Below are 19386 nucleotides of genomic sequence, written 5' to 3'. Positions count from 1 at the left end.
CGGCACGCGAGGCTGCGGAGGCAGCATTGGCGGCAGGAGGGGCGATAGTTCCAGGGGCGGGAGGCGAGACAAAGGTTGCAGCAGGCGAGGCGGAGGAGGTGGCGGGAGGCGGGGCCTTGGCAGCCGGGGCAGCCGCAGGATGCGGGGCGCTGGCAAGTGAGAAGGCGGCAGCTGAAGGCGGGGAGGAGGCAGCAGTGGCGGGCGCGGGTTCATGTGGAGCGGCGGTGGCGGCACCGGAGGCTGAGGAGGCAGATTGGCGGCAGGTGGGGCGGTAGTTTCAGTGGCGGGAGGCGAGGCAAAGGTAGCAGCAGGCGGGGCCGCGGTGGCAGAACTGGAGTCGGTGGCAGGCTGGGCGTCGGTGGCAGCAGGCAGCGAGGTACCACAGCTGCAGGCAGCGGGGCGTGGGCGTCAGGCGGCCTGGCGTCTGCAGCAGGAGGCGGGACGTCCGCAGCAGGAGGCGGGGCGTCGGCAGCAGGGCTTCCTTGGTGGTGGCGTGCAGGGCTTCATCTGTAGTGACAGGTGGATAGGCAGCAGCCAAGGCAGGCCGGTCAGAAGCAGCGTCAGTGGCGGCAAGTGGGTCGGAGGTGATTGTGGAGGCAGTCGGGTGGGAGGCAGAGGCAGCTGCGGCAGGCAGGTCAGAGGCATTGGCGGCAGCAACAGTGGGAGTGGCGGTTGCGGTGGCGGCAGGCCTGTGGGTAGGTGGGGCGCTGTGGCACTGCTTGTTCTGTCCTGGTCTGTCAGGGCACAGGCGGTGATGTTCTGGTTTCTGCCACCGTGTCCCTGCAGTATGGGGTGGAGGAGACCCCCTGACATGTAGTTCCGACTGAGTGGATTGGTTCCCAAAGGACTTCTTCTCTGGTTGACAGAAGGATGAGGTGACGGCCCTGGCCCGCTAACAGCTCACAGCTGAGGATTCCGCTCTTGGGGAAGCTGCACAGCCGCAAGTGCTCTGTTCAGAGGGTGAGTTGGTGGTGTTGGGTCTTTCTGTCGTCCCTTGGCTCCCCTCCAGTGTCCCAGGTGGCCGCTACCTGGAGGCACAGAGGAGGGTGATGGTCACGCTGGCCTACACCTGGGTCACAGCGCACTTTCTCTCACACTCCCACAAGTGGGCATGGAGCCAAATGCACGGGGATCCCAAACTTTTGCAAAACTGACTGGAGACAGACCGAAACCTCCCATGGGGACACAGGCCCTGGGACACTGACGAGGGGAAACACACTCTCCAGATCTCACAAGCAGAACTTGTTGGATTCCATCTCCTGCCCTTGCTTGCTTTAGGTGACCTGAGTTTGCAGGGATTCCCAGCCAAGCCCTAGGGAGCAGGGTCCAAAAGGGTTGTGAGTAAGGCACCAGGTATTTAAATACTTTACTACTCCAGAAGAGTCTTGGCTCCAACACTTTTGGAAATTGGGTACTGTCACTCCATCTACTTAAATCCTAGTGACATGATGAGTGTAGTTACTGGTGGTATTCGCCTTGTAGATTGTAATTAGAAACATCTTTGAAAACTTTGAAAATGTTTTGCAGATACATATTTGTCAATTTGTTTTCACTTTGCGTCTGTCAGAAACGAATGGAGGACTATCTACTATTAGGTAAAGAGGAAAATAAAGGCAAAGTTGACTTTTTTTTATTGTTGGTTGTTCAAAACATTACATAGTTCTTGATATATAATATTTCACACTTTGATTCAAGTGGGTTATGAACTCAAATTTTTACCCCATATACAGATTGCAGAATCACATCAGTTACACTTTCATTGATTTATATATTGGCATACTAGTGTCTGTTGTATTATGCTGCCTTTCCTATCCTTTACGATCTCCCCCTCCCCTCCCCTCCCCTTCCCTCTTCTCTCTCTACCCCCTCTACTGTAATTCATTTCTCCCCCTTGTATTATTTTTCCTTTCCCCTCGCTTCCTCTTGTAAGTAATTTTGTATAACCCTCATTACACACAGAACAAACTTCTAAACTATTATTGTGCACACCTAGTATTTCCCCCTTTCAACTCTGTTGAAAAAGTCTATGCAAGAAAAAGTCTGTGTGATATTTTATAGTTGTCATGTTTTTTAAAAGTACCCTCTTGAATTTGCTTTTTACTGTGTTTTATTTACTTTGCTTCTCACCTCTACAAAGGCTTGGGTGTATTTATGATAGGTTTTTAGCAAACTGATTCTAGCTCCTCCCATTTGTTACAAAACCTTGGAAATCATTTTCTTTTCTACAGTGTTACAGTGAGGCAAATTAATTTAATGTTATGACTGTATGGATTGTGAATATTGTAATTCTTATTATTTGCATTTACTATTTCTTTTCTCAAGAGAATTGCCTATCTAACCTGTCAGCTCCCACAAGTCCCCCTTATGTTTTGGACATTTTCTGTATAATTATATTCCTTGTTTATTTTGTCCACAACAGTGCAAACTTAATGAGGGAAGATTTCTTGTTTATTATTCCGCAGAGCCTGGGGTAGGCATTGGAGTAATTTTTGAATGACCAAACTTCTGGAAATTTTGCTACAAAAGTTTCATTAAATTATATTAGAGTTGAGCAAGTTTAAATCCCCAATAAAAGCAAACAAACAAATCCAAAAAATAACCTCCAAACAACAACAACAACAATGTGGGTACAATAGAGTGCTAAAGCTAGTAATGAGTATGTTGCAGAGAAAATAGCATAAAATATTTCAGCTTTAATATAGATTGAATGGAAAATGATTTAGTGTTTTCCTGAGCTCTAAGTAAAAAGATAGTACCAATGCATTTATAAACATTAAGTATTTATCTTAGATTGTTTGTTTGTTTGTTTGTTTGTTTATGCCAAAAGATCAAGTTTTCTAATGGTAATCCAGGATGGAGTTTTAAATTTAAATTCTGAAGTTGAAGACACATAACATTTTTTTTTCTCCTAGCAGGTAGTGTTTTATAAGATGTTACCCATTCTATTTGGAGAGCACCAACAAGATTTATAAAGATGACATTTCCAATAGCTACTTTGTGAATTTCCAAATTTGGGATTTTTCTGGGCCGATGGACTTTTTTGACCCAACCTTTGACAGCGAGATTATATTCAGGGGAACAAGAACATTGATATATGTTATTGATGCACAGATAGTTAGAAATAATTATGTTTACTTGTCTTCCCTGGTGGCAAAAATATGTAGAAACAATGGAAAATTGTTCATCTTATTTTCATTTGTTTGCATCTCATTTCTTTACCACCAGATTCCATAACAGTATTTGATGCAATTGCAGAGGTGCTTTTGGAACAGGCATGTCTTTGTAATTTGAAAGAATCATTTGGTTAGGAGGTTTACTTTACATCCTGAGCCCTAGTTAATGAACACTTAGCATTGGCTTTCCAGTAAATTTTGCTACACATTACTATTAGCTATTATAGTAGTACTACAACTAATCAAAAAGATCCTGTCAGTGCCCATAAGATGGACTATGAGAAAAAACTGAGTCAATATATACTAGAGTGATTAGTTTCCTTGAGTGTCCAAATTGAATTTAGTCCAACAAGCATTTTTTGAGGGCCTACTGTGTGCCAGAACGTCAGATGAATGGTACTTGTCCCTATTCCTAAGAATCTTACTTTTCATAGCTGATATATTATTTAGGAATGCATTCTGAGTAGTAGACCATATATTGGGAACTTTCACATACATGATCTAATTTAATCTTCACAACATTGTGAAGTTAATATTGTAATTCCTGTTTTTTAGATGAGTAAACAGAAATTGCAGAGTTGAAGCAACTTGTTTAAAGTCACACATCTATTAAATGGCAGAGCTGGGCTTGCTTTAAAAAACTATTTAGAAGAATTGTTCATTTCCCCTTTCCTTTATATTATCAGTATTAAAATTTGAGGCATTAATTTGGGATTTTAATTTTTTATCTTGAGAAATGGAAGAACTAACTATTAGCATATTTGAATACTTGGATATTTCCGAATAAATAGTGTAATATATTTTCTGTGTTGGGAAAAGAGTTAGTTTGACACTTTCTTAACTCCTTGACCTTTATAAGATTCTTTTTATAAAGTGATTTTTCTGACTTACAGGATAACTACAGGGAGAGTTCAACAAGACTTCACATTACTGTTTCTAAAGTCTACAGAGTTGAGCCTAGGGTTGTGGCTCAGAGGTAGAGTGCTCACTTAGCATGTGTGAAGCCCTGGGTTTGATCCTCAGCACCACATAAAAATAAATAATTTTTTATAAAAGGTACTGTGTACAATTAAAATAAATAAATAAATAAATATTTTTTTTTAAAAAAAAAAGCCTAAAAAGTTAAACCAGACATGAATTTTGAGGGATTTATTCCCAAAGTTGATGGTCTGTCTGATTCTCACAGAATAGAAACAAAGAGGGACATTCGTCAGAAGGCCAGTAATGACCTTGCAGATGCTGGGCTAGAAAAAAATCCATGTTAGGTAAAAATATGTATATTTGAAATGAGATCCCTCCCTCAAAAAACAACATGTGTGTTCGATATGAGAGCCCTGAAGATATATTCCCATCTCTGTCATTACAACCTCATAGCTTTCTGTTACTGATAGGTTCATTCCTAGTTCTGAAATATTCCGGTCTCTTCTTTGTTGAATTCCAAGCTATCTTGTAACCTTGGTGAAATTGAGAAGTTATTTTTCTTTCTTTTCACATTTTCCTGGTGATTGAATTCATGTGACATGTATCCATTGGTGCTTTTGCTCCACCCCCAACCTCTAGTTGCCTTAGGCAAATAATCTCTTGTTATGTTTGTGTTAAAGTCTAGCTTGAATTTCCATACTATCTTTAATAGTAGCAAGGGTCTTTTGTAAATGTGGTACACTTTCAAGTCTGGACTGATTCTAATATTTCTTAGTTTTTAAAAACTTTACTTTTATGAAACTCTATCCTTTGTGCTAGGTGGATTTATTCTATAAGTTTGCACCCTTTTCTTTGAAATAGTTGAAAGTGTGCTTATTTATAATTATTTAATTAAGAAACTACTGTTAAAGATCACCTGCTAATTAAGATTAATGATTTTGAATTTGCTTTCTTTAAGCATAGAGGAAATAACTTTGCCCATCTTATTTTTTGTGATATTGATACAAATGAGCATTTAAACATACCAAAAAAATGTTCTTTAATGATAGTAACAGATTACTGGGGAAGCAGAGGAGCAACCCAATGTAGTAATTATCTTATCCTGAGTCTGTTATGGTGTCTTCCCTATAAGCTCAATAATGTTCTCTGGGCCTCAGGGTCCAAGAGCTTTTAGTAACTCCCCTAGAAAACCATGCAAAAAAGTCTCATTGACTTCTAGTTTGCCTGGATTAAATTTTTAAATCATTTATAGGAAATTAGTGCTTAAAACATAAAATTCAGTGCTGAGGTTGTGGAGCAGTGGTAAAACTCTTGCCTCACACATATGAGGCACTGGGTTCCATCCTGAGAACCACATATAAATAAATAAAATAAAGGTATTTTTTCCATTTACCACTAAAACATTCTAAAAAATAAATTCAAACTATCTTCCTCTAAAAAGTATCCTCCTTTCTTCTCCCACTGTAATGTGTTTTGTTGTTGTTGTTTGTTTTGGGGAGTTTTTTCGGTATGGGGAAGTTAACAACTGAGCTTCATCTGCAGGCCATTTTTGCATATTTAATTTGGAGAGAGGAGCTACCTGAGCTTCTTAAGACCTCAATAAGTTGCTGAGCTGGCATTGAACTCTTGCTCTTCCTGCTTTAGCCTCCTGAGCCATTGGGATTACAGATGTATGCCACCACACCCAGCCACCAAATGTAATCTTAGCTTTATATTTTTGTATTCTTATTTTGAAGATTAAGTTTAAGAAAAAAGGATCACTTCTCCCATCCCAGTAAATTTAATATGTATCTATTATATTTTCCAAACATTAATTTGAAATTATTCAGTGTTCAGTGTTTTCTTTGGCTTTTGTGTTATGCTAGATGTTGACATCAAACTGTAAATCTTTTGTGTTATACTGATTGCCCACATAAGAACTTTCTGGTAGCATGATCACTCAAATCAGAGATGGATTATAATTATGTATAGCTTGAGTTTGGATAATTTTTTGTTAAATTTTTTGGTGATCTCTTAGAAAATGATTCACTTAATCAAAGAGGAATAAGAAAAACATTTAACATATGCAATTATGTTAGTAAAATAGAGATATAATTCAACTTTTATTCTTTGATAATAGAAGTGTTTCTGGAACAAGTACTATTTTTGTTTTGGTATTGTGTTGTACAGACTTATATGTTATTTAATAATTTTTGGTCTTTGACTTTTTTGCTAACTTTGATTCTTAAAAGATACTGAACACTTCCACAATTTTGTTTTTTCAAGAATTCAGGTATTGGAAAATCTTTTCACCAATGTATACATTGCTGCAGACAGTCCCCCCACGTATATGCGGTATTATGAACTTTGCTGTGTCATGATTGATGTTGTAATGGATGTGTCTTCTATATATGGGTGAGTTATATACATAATTCTGCAAGACTTCAGACACGTGGAATAATAGCTCTATTTGTTGATCAAATTTCTGAGGCCTCTGGCATGTACTATATAAAATTTGCTTTAACTTGGAGCAAGACTTCTTTTAAAGCAGACTGATGGATCTGACTCTTTGAAATAGCTTGTCAAAGAGCAGTTGTAAAATGTGATGAGTGCTGACTTACTTATCTCTGAATGTTTCTTCTACCATTATTTAAGGGATTTGCACTGTGTCTTCTCACTACTGGGACTTAACTAGATCAAAAACTGTTAATTTATTTAAATGTCAGAATGACAAAGTGCTTTATTAAATGTTTGAATCTTAATCTTTTAGGAGCACATAAGTAAGGTAGTCAGAATTCTAGATGTCAGAGGACTTATGCATATAAAAATTTAACCTATGCATCTGAGTTTCCAAAATAAATCTCTGAAATATGAAATATGAGCATTTCCCATATGTTTACTCACAAAATGAAAGACAGAAAACAGCAATTTTCTGTAATAGGTACAAGAACCAAAGAAAATTGGGGTGAATAAGTGGTGTTTCAAAAGCCAATGGCATTCTGTGAATCTTCTGATAGCCCTGATTCCTTTGTTATATTAACATGAATTCCCAAGATGATTTTAACTGCTCTTTGGCTTCTAATCATTGTGTCCTCTGTTCATGTTCTCAGATTTACCTATGATCACATCCATCATTTTGGTCTGATTCATTGGTGTTTTTCTCCAGCTAACTCTGGACAGGAGAACATATTTATCCTTTTTTTCAGTGCTGGGCTTAGAGCTCCAAACATTGGGTGGAATACATACACCACGTCCAGTCCTGTCTTATCCATTTGAAAAATATTTTTCAGATTTTGATGGAGTTTTATCTTTATTTTATACATTTATACATGGTGCTGAGAATTGAACCAACTGCCTCACACTTTCTAGACAAGTGCTCTACTTCTGAGCCACAACCCCAGGTGTCTTATCCATTTCTGACCCACCTATTCTTATTTCCATTTCTTCTTATTCACTTTCGTGATTACTTGTTCACCTTGTTTTTTTTTCTATAATGAAAATGAGACATATTACCCATTATATTACTCACTCCTGTAGAGAATCAGATGTGACTGCATTACTATTACTGTCCTTGATGGAGTCTGCCTGCAAATGGGATATTTTGTCAAGGTATAGGGAGGTAACAGCAGACATGCTTGAAAAACGAGGTGTCTGCTGTCCTTGGGAGGGCCTACTCGAAATGAGAGGCTCCTTCAAGGTTTAGATAACAGCGGATATGCTTGAAAACGAGGTGTCTGCTGTTCTTGGGAGGACTTGCCTGCAAACGGGATGTTCTGCCAAGTGGGCTAAGAGGGCACTGAGAAAAAATTTATTAACTGTTATAAACAAGAACAGAGCTCGGCATGCTCCAGGCTGAGAGTAGATTAGTCATGAGAAGCGGGCCACTTCTGATTAGAAAATAAAACTTCTGTATGCTATGTTTAATTAGCTGAAAGACCTGATTTATTGCTGTTGGAAGGCTGTCTTCTGTGTTCATAATACTATAAAAAAATTGCTTGTATAGAATAAAGGACTTTTTTCTGCTGCTGCTTTGCTTACTCTACTTTTTCTTTCTTTCTCATGCTGCCCTGCACGTGAATTACTGCAGCAACTCCTATTTTTTTTTTTTTTTGGTACTAGGGATTGAACTCAGGGGCACTCAAACACTGAGCCACGTCCCCAGCCCCATGTTGTATTTTATTTAGAGACAGGGTTTCACTGAATTGACTAGTGCCTCACCTTTGCTGAGGCTGGCTTTAAACTCATGATCCTGCTGTTTTAGCCTCCCAAGATGCTGGGATTATAGGCATGTGCCACCAAACCTGGCTTTCTCATTTCTACTTTTAAAAATGGATGAGTAGAATATTTGCTTTTTCTTTAAGACAAATAAAATTTCATAAGACAAATATTTTACAATTTGAAAATCAAATTTAATTTTAAAATTTATTTAGTAAGGCACATAATGAGATATAGAAATCATAATGAACTTCTAAATAAAATAGGATACCACTTCACTATTCACAACATATTCTGTACATGCAGTTTGACGAGCTTAATTGTAGTTAATTTGTTTATTAATTGATCCTGGATTTACATTTTTTGAAGGGGAACTGCATATAATTCTGACAATGTTAGCTTAATAAATGAAGTAGATGTTAGCTCCTGTAGGTCTCCCTTTGCAAGAATGAATATACCATAGAATATTTAGTAGAGCATATTTCTTTTAATTTTTATATTTGGTCACAGAAAGGGAAAGAATGTGTTGTTGAAACTTGGTATGCATTTTATCTCATGATGTCATCCAGAAGCTATTCACTTCATGATTTGAGTACTAACAAGTTGCCTTTTCCTTCCCCTCTTGTTTGCAACCTGTAGGGTATGCTGAATCTAAATCTTGTTCCTCATGGCTATGACCTTTGAACTTCTGCTTGGGTAAGAACTAAGCTTCAGATAATCATATTTTCCTGAAATAAATGTGAATTAGAGCCACAAGAAGACCATTTCATATAACTAATTAAAATTAAACATGCTGGGAGCAATAGCACATGCCTGTAATCCCAGCAGCAGAGGAGGCTGAGACAAGAGAATGGCAAATTCAATCCCAGTTTCAGCAACAGTGAGACACTAAGCAACTCAGTAAAACCCTGTCTTTAAATAAAATACAAAATAGGACTGGGTATGTGGTTCAGTGGTTGAGTGCTCTTGAGTTCAATGCCTGGTAATAAATAAATAAATAAATAAATAAATAAATAAATAAATACATACATACATACATACATACATAGATATAGTAGCAATTCCAAATGTTAGAAAGGATATGTATCAACTATAATTTTTTGTAATTACTAATGAGAGAACAAAATAAATTTTGTAAAACTGATAATTTCTTATAAAGTTAAACATATACCTAAACAATAAATCAACAATAACAGTTTTGGGAACTTACCCAAGAGAAATGAAAACATATGTCCATGAAAGACCATTCTGGAATGTTCATAGTAGTTATATTAATAATAGCATAACTCTGGAGAAAACCCAAATGTTTCTGGTAGAAGCATGAATAAACAAATTGTGGAATGGTCACATAGTCGAATACTACCTGGCAATTCAAAAGATGGGCTCAAGAGACATGCAATGATATTACTGAGCTGCAAAACCATGTTGAGTGAAAGCAACTGGCATTGTTTATATCATGTAGCTCTGTAAAAATAAGAAAAGTATAATACACACAGAGAATGTGAGCCTGCTGAAGTAAGAAATACTGAAGAACTAATGAGTTTGGCATGATGGCAACAGGGAGATGGGCTGATGTATGCTGTTGAAGGCCAGGGTAAGGGAATGGGAATTGATCGGACACTTTTGGTCTTAACTGGTTATTCAACATGGGGAGGTGGAAAGGAGAGAGTTGCCTCAGAAGCACAGCTTCGAGGTTCTCCCTAGACCTGAAGCAAGTCATGGCAATGAGGAGATTCAATCACATTCATGCCTGCTATAAAGTAAAATTTAAGAAAATAAAGAAAATGATCATATTCATTTTGTATAGTATTTCCTTCTCCAAGAGTCTATTTCAACACTGTGCTCTATCCATCAGATTAGCATAAGAGAAAACAATAGTTTCTGCAGAGAAAACTAGTTCACAAAATTTAATGGATACCAGATATTCTTTTAGAAAAAAATTCAGTGGAGACTATAACACTATAAAATTATATGCAGGGGCTGGGGATGTGGCTCAAGCGGTAGCGCGCTCGCCTGGCATGCGTGCGGCCTGGGTTCGATTCTCAGCACCACGTACAAACAAAGATGTTGTGTCCGCCGATAACTAAAAAATAAATATTAAAAAAAATTCTCTCTCTTTCTCTCCTCTCTCACTCTCTCTTAAAAAAAAAATTATATGCAAAACTGCACCAAGAGATATTTTATTCTCATATGGAGAGCAGAAAGGCTGGGAAAAAGGAAATAGGAGCAAACACTGTAAGAAAATACAATCTTGAATTTCTCTCTATTGATGGCAGGTGAATGGAGCAGCAAGGATGCTTCTCCCTGAGGACCAAACTTGCAGCAGATATATACTTGCTACTCAGTCTGTGGCCCGCTGCCTATGGGCTGATGAGAGGGGATAGTCAAGTCACATTTACAAGGCCCTAGCAGCTGGGATTAGAAACTCCTCTCTGTGATCTAGTCAGCATCTAATTCAAGTCCATTTACTGACACAAAAATATCCTTTAGAGGTTTCTATTGATTTTTTTTTCTTGCAAATATATGTCAATGTTTAAGTTGATAATTTTCCACTTATCCTAATCACCATTAGTTTTCAGATAAAAAATATTTTAAGAAGAATTTGCTGTTAACACTATAGAGGATAATGTCTGAACAACAAAGATTTTACAGAAATCAATTTAGAGCCCTTGAAGTAAGTTGCCCTTGACAATCTATCTCCTGCAGACAGTACAAAGCAGTATGCACTGAAATGTGCCTCTTGTTCCACATGTCATCCTGGAACATATCCTGATTAGACTGTCATCCTCAATACAATTTTAAAAAGCCCTTTCAACCTCTTTCTGCCTTCTCTTAGCCATACTAAACTTACCCTTAAGTTCTCTAGGAGCCCAGTACCAGTTTCAAGAGTGGAATTTCCGCATTTCAGGGTTTGCTGAGTCCAAGTTTGTTTAGCTGAATTTCTGCATCATGTGGTGGTGATGGTAGTTTCACTTAAGTTAACACTGCAGTCTACTATGCAGAGCAAAACATGACTCATCCAGCCTGAGAGGGGAATAGAGCTGTGCATCTGGTTGCAGGTCTTTCAGATGCAAGAAAATCAGTCCAGTATGTGGTACCTGTGAGACTACCCTTGGATGGTGGAGCCCACTCATCTAAAATCAGATCCCTGCCAGGGGATTACACCACACATAATTATGCCTCCAAATGGGAAATTACAATCACACAAGGGGACAATCAGGGTTCTTAATTGCACATTACTTCAAGTTTCCCCCATTTCCTCCATTAAGTTTGCTTGTCTCCATAGATTCAACCCTAAAAGGACACTGAAAGAGATTTGGCTAGTTTTAAAAGAAATTAAATTGTATACAAAGAAATGTAACAACTAGAACAAAACTACAAATCTACTCTCTCTTCTGTACTGCATAAGGGTTCCATAGAGGCCATCTGAGTAGCAAGCAATGACACTAACTCAAAGGCAGGAAGGAGGCAACAGATATTATCTAGTGGGACACTTCAGACCAAAAGTGGAACAATTTGGATAGAAGCTCCTCAATATGGATGCCCTTTGAAACATCTGGGGAGCTTTTTAAATACCAGCAGAAATATAGCTAAGAGCCACCTATAACCAAGGGGAAAAGTGGGGATGGAACTAATTTGCAATTTGTTGAATTTTTCAATTGATGTGATAGAAATATCACACAGTAGTAAATTTTAAGCTACCAGGATGCCAACTGAACACAGATTTGGGAGAATTAGAGCCAGGACCAGAAGGTTGCAGCAGATCACTGAGGAGTCAGGACCTCACCATGAGACTCTGCTTTCCATGGAAGGGTGAGGCCTGAGCGAGGGGACAGGCAAGTCTTCCCACAGGTGATGATAACAGGCAGCCAGTTTGAAAATAGCTACCCTCCTCCAATTTATTCCTTCCAGATTTCTGCTTGCACCTGTCATCACACCTGTAGCAACTGCAGGTCAGGGCCTTTCCCTTCAAACACTGCTACCTTAGGATAATGTGCTTGGTGGAATTCTCTTCTTTTCCTCCTGCTGCCTTACACTAAGTTGCTCAGAGAGGACCTGGTATGGATGATCTCCAAAAGAAGATCATTTATCCAAAAACAAATTTTAAGATAGCATTTGAGACTTTGCTAGGTCATGAGGAAATGGTTTAAACCACCCTTCTTCACTTCAAGAAGCTTCTAATCTGGAGGGAGAAGAAGAGGGATCATCAGTGTCAGGAGAGTCAGGGAGAGAAGTTCAAAGGAACTTTGTTGAAGATGCTGTTTAGCTGCTAACCCCTTGTTGCCTCTGTTGTAACAAACAGAAAGCTAAATGCCATGTGAAGGGCAGTACTGGGGATCATGGTGGCAGCTGTGATGGTGGTCTGAACTACCAGGGCTATCTGCTGTGTCATCTTCAGAACCATGTCTAGAGTGGCTGCAGGCACAACTTTTGTCAAGGGCCCACAGCAGATAGTTGATGACATGGAGCTGCTCTCAGAGAGTCAGGAGAGGACCTGCATGGGGGAATGGGGTGTGAATGAGGGCGAGGTGTTGAACACAGCACTACCAGAGAGCTCTTTAACACTGTAATACGACTCCTGGGGCCAGACCATTTACCCCTTTTATTCCAAAGAAAACACTCGTGCACAGAGGATGAGAGGAACTTCCTGTTGGCACCTCCTCTGTCAGCTTTGTGCACACAACTCAGCATTCAGTTGGGTGTCAGATGTAAGGCTTTGGGCAAGAGCTGTAGGAGCAGAGGGTGATGGCTTGCTAGTCAAGGGCTGTAGCCAGCCTCATTTTGCACAGGTAATACATGGGTCATAGGTCAGGCAGAGCTCTCAGTGAAGTGACTCAGGAGCATCACAGACTTCTCCTTATCTGAATCCTCCAATTGCACATGTACAAATATGTTGTTCTCCTTGGAGCTGTCTGAGCTCTCTTCCTCTGTTAGCACACCCATGGGACTGGAGGAAGAGCTGGAGTACTAAGAAGATCTGCCCTCCTGGGGCATCCTGTTTACAAGCTGCTCCACCTCCATCTACCTCCACCAACCACAGATCTGCAGCATGGCCACCACACCCACCCTCCACAGGCCCAATGTGTCTGGTGGGGTAAACTAGGGCCAGTCCATTGCTGGTGACCAAGGTCAAGGCCAATAAGTTGAGGCCCAAGGAGTCTGACTTCCCTTTTTCCAGCTCCAGTTGAGTCTTAAGATTTTTTTTTTTGCCCTCATAATGAGGAAATCATACTTAGTAAGGCTCAAAAAGTTCACTAAGGTGAGCTTCTAAAAGACAGCATAATACTTGTGTGAGTGCAGATTCTTAAACTAATCCAAAATTCTGTTTTGCTCCTGGGACTGAGGGGCCTGAAGACGAGAGGACATAAAAGAATTGCAGGTGGGGTGTCCTCCTGGGCCTGGTAGACCAGTACTGAGCAAGCGCCTCTGGTGTGGGAGGAGTAAGGCAAGGTAAAGGGTGTACTGGATGAAGGTTGCAAGTGGTGCTGCACTCAGCTCTGGGAGGATGGGATGCTGGCCACTCCAAGAAAAGCCTCTCAAGACTGAAAAGGTTTCTGATCTCCAATTCCCCCTCCCCCCAGCTGTGGTAACCAAAAACTTTCTCACCAGCTCTCCGTGGGCAATATCAGCCCAGTGAAACTGAGAAGGTGCCAGATCTCCAACTCCCTCTCCCCCATTGTGATAACCCCAAACTGTTCTTACCAGCTTTCAGTGAGCATGGCTATCAGAGGGAATGAGTCAGAACAGGTTGCCATTTTTCAATTCCCTCTCTCCACAGCTGTGATGACTTGGTGACTACCCAACACAAAGAGCGCTCAGTTGACTAGACCTAGGGGACTCTTCCTATAGGGCACTTCAATTCCCACAGGCATGGAATGCAGAGTGATCCCTCTCTCACCTTGGCCTTTTCTTTCATGAGCATGGGGTGGCCCAGGTGCCGCATGTCCAGAGTGAACCCAAGGATGTGGAGAAGAGTCCTAGTAATTGAAGCCAGGTGAGCAGAAGTGAGGGGGATAGAGACCAGGAAAAACCCTGTTGAGAGCCACAGCTGAAGGGGCCCCAGCAAATTTCCAGCTGCCAGCTGATTAGCTCCTCTGTGGTGATGCTCATTGGGCTGTTTCCCTGCCCTTTCAGACCACGGAGCTGCACATTGGGGGACTTTTTTTGGCTCTGCCCATGCGACCCAGCCAATCAGCCTCAAAAGCTGGAGGAGTGGGGGGTTCTGAGGCTTGTGGGAAGCCAGTGGTGGCAGTTGGGCTCTGAGGGAATTCCTGAAGAGCTCGTGTGGTGCGGCATGTGTGTGTGTTCTAAAAATAAAGTTTGTTTCTGCTTGACAAGTGGCTTGTGAATTGTGCCCAGCAGGATTGCGGCATTTGGCGGCCCATATGGGGAACAACTGAGGGTAAGTGATAAGGTAAACTGCTCGCCCCTGAGGGCAGGGCGAGAGGATGTGTAGGCATTTTAAGATTCTTCTTTCATTTTGTTTCGATTTTGTTTTAAGTTGTCTGTCTCTGGAGATGTGTGAGATGAAAGAAAAATCACTCACATCTGAGGAAAAACTATTTGCATCTGAGGAATTGATAGAGAGAAAGGACGGATGGACATTTCAGGAGGATAGAAAGGATGTTAAAATGATTTTCTGTTGTTCCATTTTTGTTTCATTCTGTTTTGGTTTTGTTTGGCGTCATCTTGTTGGGTTGTATTATAGTAGAAATATGGGATCAGAAATTAGTATAAAACAAACCAAAAGAGTGTTAAGTAAATTATTAAAGGAAGGAGGCACCTCAGTAAAATCAAGAACAGTCAGGGCATACATTCATACAATACAAAAATGTAGCCCATGGCTTTTTAAGGAGGAGTTGTTAAATATAGCACAATTGAAACATCATGTTGAAGATTTAAGGGAAAAGGAAAAGAAAAACCCAGGAACTCTGCCAGTTGGCACATTGCCATTGTGGGCATTGGTATCTTGGTTGCTTAGTCCAAAGCCTTCAGTTCAGACAATGGTAGAGGAAGGAGAAGTCATATTGATTCAAGTAAAACAGAAGGGGTCTCAAGTTAGTCCAACAGAGGAAAAGATTCAAGTAAAAGAGAAGATCTCTCAAGTTAGTCAGAGGGAAAGATTCAAGTAAAAGAGAAGGTCTCTCGAGCTAGTCAGACAGAGGAATAAAGTTTAGAGCAGAAAAAGCCATCTGGGGAAAAGTTACAACAGGTGCTGCTATTAACACCTTTCTTTCATCAGAGGGCATAAGTGCCCAACAGCACCACCTCCATATGCTGGGAGGCCCCCAACCCCCGTAGTTAATAGATGGGATCCTGAGACAGGACCTCAAATATTAGCATGCCCTGTATTTGAGCAGGCAAAAGGGTAGCGAATTCTCCATGCTTTAGATTTCAAAACAGTGAAGCAGCTAAAAGAGTCTGTAACAACTTATGGTCCTCAAGCACCCTTCACTGTAAGCATGGTCGAATCCATTACCAACTTGAACATGACGCCGGCAGATTGGACTAGTATGTGTAAAGCTGTGCTAAATGGAAGACAATACCTGTTATGGAAGGTTGCCAATGAGGAATTTTGCAAGGAGACAGCTAGGCGAAATGCAGCAGCTGGTTATCCTCAGAGAAATTTAGATATGTTATTAGGAAAGGGACCTTATGACCTTATACACATATATGCAAACAATCTATTGATTCTATTTTTTCTAATGAACCTTGACTAATACAGAGAGAATAGAGGGAAGTAAGAAAACTAATTTGCCAAGTGCATGAATCACTCTTTCTACTAGTTATTTTAATTCCCCAAGAATTCCTAGAAACTAAGTTTAATTATTATTGTAATTTAAGAGGAGAAAAACTGAGTCCCAGAGAAGATAAGAGGTACTTTCCTGTGTAATAGGAAGCCATGCAAACAACCTATCATGACAGTCTTCATGCCTTCTGCCATTGTTAGATAACCTGTCTCTGAGAGGCACTGGCTAGGGAAACTTGTATTAACCAGAGACAGCACTATGCTCCAAAAATAAGAGACACTCTTTGGATTAGAGAAGGGCAAAAATAAACCTCAGAGTTATTGTTGGTAAGCTGTGATTGTTGCTGTGGTTTTATTAAGCAATTTTTTTCTGACATTGTGCCGGTTTTTAGAGATTATGAGATAGTCCCCCATTTTAAAAACAAAACACACACACAAAAAATTTCTTTATTCCATTAGTGAACTGAGAATGGTTTTTATTTTCTTTCAAGTTTTTTGCCCAATTTTCTTGATGCAGTTCCCACATTTGTAAGTTTCACTGAGTCTAGACTAGGACAAACCTTTGTCCTCCAAATGGAACATGTTTTTTTATTTCAAAGTCTGTGGCCCACGTGTACCTTGGGTAAGCACAATGAATGAAAGAGTTGCCAAAATTATAGTATCCTAGGGGAAAAGCAATGTAGACTAATTGTACTCTCTAAATAGTAAAATAAGGAATAGGCTTCTTTGCTCAAAGTCAAGATTATTTCTATATATCTCTAGTATTTAAAAGTTCCCAAGAAAGCATCCCAAATTTATTCTTAGTACTATGGAATATGGTGGGCTTAAGGCACCACACTAGAGACAGAAATGAGTTTGAGTGGATGACATCTTATTAAATAGAGAGAAAGAGTATTCTGATGTTAATATAAATGGACACTTTGATTGATTTTTTAGAGACCTCTCAAAATATTTTAGATGAAAACATGAGTTAGTTAAAATATGATAATAAAATCAATTCTTTTGTACATATTTATGTCACTATATTTTTATTTTGGAACTAGTTTTAAGACTGAACTTAAATTTTATAGCAATGAGTTATCAATTTCTTGTTTCTGCTATTTTTTTCTCTTTTGTATTGATCACCAGCAAAACACAAGCTTGCAAGAGGAAATGTCAATATTTCAGACTAAGCACAATGGAGGCTACCCCTAACTTTTCTGACCTTAAATTCAGAAGAAATGTATTTGATAGGAAATATAGAAATCAAAAGCAGAAAAAAGAAAAAGAAAAAGAAAATTAGCTCAACTGGGCTTAAAATCTGAAAGTAGTATTTAAAGTTAAGAAATAAATTTGAATGAAATACATCTTAGAATAAAAGCAAAACCAAAATTCCAGTGAAGAAACCAAACCATATATGTAAGATGGAAAGAGTAACACAATTCATTTGAAAAGCTAAAGTTCTACTAGAAATGAGATTAGAAAGAAAAAGAAGATGTAAAATTGATGAAAATGAAAATAGAAGATCTGTGAGATCTGAATGCTGTGAGAGTTTCATTTGGCAGGGCAGAGGCTCCTCCATTGCCTTCAGGTTGGATGAGTCCCCAGGCCTTTCTCACAAAAGAGTAGTATATGACCAAGTCGCATATTGTGATTTCCTCATTTCTCTCTAAGGATGACACTTTCAAAAAGTTCCTCCTTAGCTCTGTTATTTGGAAGTTTTTCCCAGTCACCAAAACTCAAAATAATTATTAATTGGAGAAACTGTTTTTCTATGAAAACAAATGCTGCTCTTTGATGATTTTCTCTATTCATGTTAGTTTTATTGTTTTTACAACTTATTGCTATCTTTCCCCTTATTAAACATGACTATTTGTTTTAATTAATTTTAGCATTTACATGAAAGAATACTTTGTATAGATTTATTTACTCATTGTTTTGACCTTAATAACACTCTCTGGGAATAAACTTGTTTCCCTTATTTTGTTATTGTTGTTGTTTTTACAAATGAAATTATGCTCTTTTTATGCATGGTATTATATTTGAAGAGAATGCTAATGCAATAACGAAGCCATAATCAAGCTAATTCACAGCCAAAAATGTTGTTTAAGCACCCACCAATATTGTGACTTTCTTTTAAGCTACATTTTTATGCACTTTCTTTTGTTTGCTGTTATTTCTAAGGTCTTAAATTTTCAACTAGACTATAAAATCCTCCATGATAGGGACAGTATTTTAATGATTTTATGACCTCCATTGATACTGGTATAGTGCTCAGTAAAATGTGCATTTGAATGAGTGTGTGTTGAATTGATACAGTTCTTGAACATGCATATAATTGAGTCATGTGACATCTCTGAGTTGCCAAGTTTTGAGTTAAATGGTACTTAAATGAAAGTACCTAGCTTCCTTAAAAATGATAAGATTCTTCTAAAATCTGATCATTCCTAATTCAATTTGTTAAAAAAGATGCATATTTCAAGAGCCAACAAATTTAGAATATCACTTATTCAATTGCATTTTTGCTATTTGACTTTAGAAAGCTTAAATAAATCTTATTTAGTATACAACTTTTCTTTTTGGAAAAGAATATACATAAAGAGTTAGTACTACATGCGTTCATTTTTGGCAAGAATTCTTAGTATATTGGCAAGGTTCAGGTGTTTCTTTTAAGATGTTTGTATTTCTTTAGAGCTTCACAACAAAAAATAACAATATGTGAATTATGTGAAACTGAAGTTCATTCTGTATGTTATGTATAGATTTATCTTCTCATATACTAAAATATTTACCATCCTCAGCACATTTGTACTGGCTCTGGTGCAATGTAAACCTTTGGAAGCTCTCAGTTTTTCTAAACATTTTTTAAATTTTTTTTTGTTGTTGTTCTAGCTCAGAATTCTTTTTGTGTGTGTGAAAGTTCTTGACTTAGAATTTAAAAAATGTGTAAGAATTATAAAAACTTTCAGATCCATGTTGTTTTAGAGATTTATTGGTTAAAAAATAACTTTTTAGTACTCAAAGCTACTCTTTTTTCAATATTTATTTTTTTGGTGTATATTGACAGAACACAATGCCTTTATTTTTATGTGGTGCTGAAGATCGAACCCAGGTCCCACCCGTGCTAGGCGAGCAAATCCCAGCCCTCAAAGCTACTTTTTTTATGTGAGGTTGCCTGTGTGTTTCTCTCTTTCTCTCCTTCCCTCACTGAATCTTCATTTCTTTGTTATCTATTTGTCAAAGCCATCAGACTTCCATCTGTTTAATAAAAATAGTGTAAATGAAACCTTAGTTTTGGTATAATTATGTTGGGACCTCTGCTGACCATGGAAGTGCAATCACTGGGGAAAATGAAATCCCCAGTCTTGT

The 19386-nt window shown here is 38.8% G+C and overlaps 1 pseudogene; it reads right to left on the bottom strand.

The window, feature by feature from the left end:
- Positions 1-277: 277 nt before the first annotated feature.
- LOC143387631 (zinc finger CCHC domain-containing protein 14-like) lies at positions 278-14232 on the bottom strand (annotated as a pseudogene).
- Positions 14233-19386: the final 5154 nt, after the last annotated feature.

This window comes from Callospermophilus lateralis, unplaced genomic scaffold (genome assembly GCF_048772815.1).
Source record: "Callospermophilus lateralis isolate mCalLat2 unplaced genomic scaffold, mCalLat2.hap1 Scaffold_83, whole genome shotgun sequence".
In the NCBI taxonomy this organism is placed as follows: domain Eukaryota; kingdom Metazoa; phylum Chordata; class Mammalia; order Rodentia; family Sciuridae; genus Callospermophilus; species Callospermophilus lateralis.
Note: the sequence above shows the minus strand (reverse complement) of the source record. Positions and strands in the feature narration are given on the sequence as shown.